This window comes from Dermacentor andersoni, chromosome 10, assembly GCF_023375885.2.
Source record: "Dermacentor andersoni chromosome 10, qqDerAnde1_hic_scaffold, whole genome shotgun sequence".
Classification (NCBI taxonomy): Eukaryota; Metazoa; Arthropoda; class Arachnida; order Ixodida; family Ixodidae; genus Dermacentor; species Dermacentor andersoni.
The window spans coordinates 2,571,007-2,574,412 of NC_092823.1; the positions used below are offsets into that span (position 1 = coordinate 2,571,007).

Below are 3,406 nucleotides of genomic sequence, written 5' to 3' on the forward strand. Positions count from 1 at the left end.
TACAAAAGGTGCAGAAAAAGCGCAGAGCTCATTCGCGATTATTTTGCGCCCTCTCTACGCTCTCTATTGTCGGCGCCGGCTTCGTGCAGACCACAGCCTATTCTTACATCGTGGTGCAGACGTACAGGTGCGAAGCAGCGGCGTAGCAGACGACATGGCCCGTATGCGCAAGCGCCGTTAAAAGCCCGCATACGTGCATCTGCCGTGTCTACACATGCGCGGGTGTGTGAACGCCTCAGAAGCGGATCATACCAGAAGTTCAGGATCTTTCAAACTTACGCACTCTGTACACATTAGTCGGACAGAACGCCTGCACCGCGTCTGCACCGCGTCTGCACCTTGTCATTCGTTTCGAGTGTCGCGCTGTGCCTGCACCGCAGAAATGGAGCTCCGAACATCTCGCGAATGTGCTAGCTGCTTGGATGTTCCTTGCTGTGACTGACTGACTGCCCCACTGCGCTGCTGCTGTGCACGCCTTCGCCTCGCTGTCGTTTTGCGTTTTTTGGCACGGGTTGCAGCGTTGCGGCTTGGGCTTCTGACACGTCTCTTTCGCACACCATCTCTTCCAAGTGGAGAAAATGTAGAGTCGTAAGAAAGGAATACGACAATATACTGAATGAACTAGGACTCGCGCGGCCTGTTGCTGGGCCTTCATCGGTTTCCCTGACCAACGACAGAGCTGCAAGCACCACCTTTACGGACAGTGCTCGCGTAGCGCCACTTTCGCCTCCGAAGCTGGGAAGCAGCAGGCAATCAGGAAGTTCAATTTCGACGGAAGACGGGGGTGAGCCTCCACTCAAACTGTTGAAAGAGCAGTCGGGAAGCGAAGCCTTAGTCAACAGCGTCTGCGGACAAGGTGCACATTTTGTTGAAGAATTCCAATCAGAAATTGTGGATATGTCTTCGTCTTCACGTGAGCACAGCGACTCTGATAGTAGCTCAAGTGACAATCAAATCTCAAGCAAATCTTCGGATGAGTCTGATGACTTTGTTGCTTCAGACAGCTGCACGGGGCCAGATGAGGGAACAGCGCTCACTTGTAGCGCAGTGCTGTCTCGTGTATCTCCTGAACAAATGACAGCAAGTGAAGAGTTTGCTGTCATTGCTTCCAAACATAAAATGACTCATGCATGCATTAACGATGTCCTCGATTTCTGCCGTCGAAGAGGCTTCTCTGACCTTCCAAAGGATGCTAGGACAGTTTTGAGAACTGAGCGCAAAGCTCAGGTGGAGCAAAATTGGTCTTTTGTGCACTTTGGCCTTGCAGCAGGAATTCGTCAAGTGTTGCCGCCGGGGCAAGTAGTTCCAAGTGAACTGAAGCTACAGGGCAACATCGATGGAGTCCCTCTTTACAGAAGTAGCCAGCTTGCCTTTTGGCCCATTTTCTGCCGCATTACAAATGTGGAGGCATCACCACCATTTGTTGTAAGTGTGTATTGTGGTGCAGGGAAGCCACCATCTCTGCAGTATTATCTGGAGCCATTTGTGCGAGAGGTCTCGGAGCTTGCGTCTGAAGGGTTAAGCATAGGAGATGTTCGAGTACAGGTGAGCATTGAAGCCATGGTGTGCGATGCTCCAGCAAGGAGCTACGTGAAATGTATTGTTGGCCACACTGGCTATTATGCGTGTGAGCGATGCAACCAAAAAGGGCGGCACATTGAAAACAGGGTCACATTTCCCAAACTGCACGCACCAACACGAACGAATGCATCATTTCGATCTCAAGAGAACAAGCGCCACCATTCTGGTTTTTCACCATTCCTATCGCTTGATGTTGACATGATTTCATTTTTCCCATCTGAATACATGCACCTCGTTTGCCTGGGAGTCATGCGACGACTCTTAAAGAATTGGGTATGCCAAGGCCACAGTAATAGATTGAGCAGACTGCATCGTTGCCAACTAAATGAAAGCCTGCGAGAGGCATCCAAAGCATTTCCAACATATTTCCAGCGAAAGCCAAGGGGTACAGAAGAACTTGATCGTTGGAAGGCAACAGAGTTTCGGACATTCCTCCTTTATGTGGGGCCTGTTGTCCTAAAGCCTCTTCTGCCTCCATCACACTACAAACATTTTCTAATGTTTCATGTAGCTATCAGAATTTTAGCATCACCTCAGTACTACTGTGAATACAATGATTTTGCCAAAGATGTGCTGAGGTACTTTGTTCAAGAGTTTAGTGAGCTATACGGAAGAAACCAGCTTGTGTACAATGTGCACTCACTAATTCATCTTGCTGACCAGTGCCGGGACCATGGCCCATTGGATCAGTTCCCATTAGTGCATTCCCTTTTGAAAGCTACCTTGGACGAATGAAGAAGTTGCTGCGATCCTCCAACAAGCCACTTTCACAGCTAAGTAGGAGAATCTCTGAACTGAGGCACTCGACCAAGAACCAAGTCGAGCAGAAACTGCAACATGTGAAGCCTGGAGACTGCTTCCTGATTGACAGTGCTCCTGTGGTTGTTCTGGAAATAATGGGAGACCACTTCAAGGGAGGGATTTTACCAAATGCCAGGGACTTTTTCAAACTTCCACTCAAGTCGTCTCAGTTGAATATTTGGCGCTGCAACACCTTAAGTAATAGAAGTAAGGTCTGGCCTCTTGATGACCTCCGGAATACTGCTCAGTGCCTGAGGCTTAACTACAAGCAAGGACATGTTGTTGTTCCTCTTTTGCACTTTCACTGAAGTTGTCAGTGGTCGGTGGACTTATATTAACCCAAACTGCCATAGTCAGTCATCTGACTGCCATATTGCTATGCCTCCAATGGCCACAATGTCTGTTCTATATGAGGCCGACAGTTGGGCTAGTTGGAATTCAAAGAAAAAGGTATTTTCAAAGAAAAGTTATCCTTTTGTCTCTTCACCTCTTTTCATTTTTCTTATGTGCTGGAACATGTCCTTGTTTGTTCTATTGTCATTGTCGCGAATCACCTATTCAAGCCATGTTAAAGCTTTCTGCATCAAGCATCTTGTCACTAATACAGTCATTAGCACTATTGTCCAGAGGGCTTGAATGGCATCCTTTGACCTGCACAGGTGGCATTTGGTGGTAACACTGGATTCGAGGTAGCATACAACTGTGTATGGATTGCTGCACTGATGGTACTTCCCTAATCTTTCTCCTCACAGGCCTTCGTGTCTTCCGCAGCTGCAATTTCCTGAAGGCACTGCATTGCCACTGAGCAAAAGTAGAGGTAACACATGGCAAAACTTTCATCAGCATACGCCAGGATGTGTTATCTTGACTTTTATTCCATGGCACCTTCAGACGCTACAGTTACCGAAGCCACAGTGGCCAGTAAAGTGAAAAAGATAAAGCTAGCAGTGATCAGTGCAGCAGTGCAAGACTCGGTCCAATGACAGAGCTGCAAGCTCCCCATTTGAGGACTGCACTTGCATAG

The 3,406-nt window shown here is 48.2% G+C and overlaps 1 pseudogene; it reads left to right on the plus strand.

Moving 5' to 3' along the window:
* Positions 1–1,487: 1,487 nt before the first annotated feature.
* Positions 1,488–2,859, plus strand: LOC126519619 (uncharacterized; annotated as a pseudogene).
* The last annotated feature ends 547 nt before the right edge of the window (positions 2,860–3,406 follow it).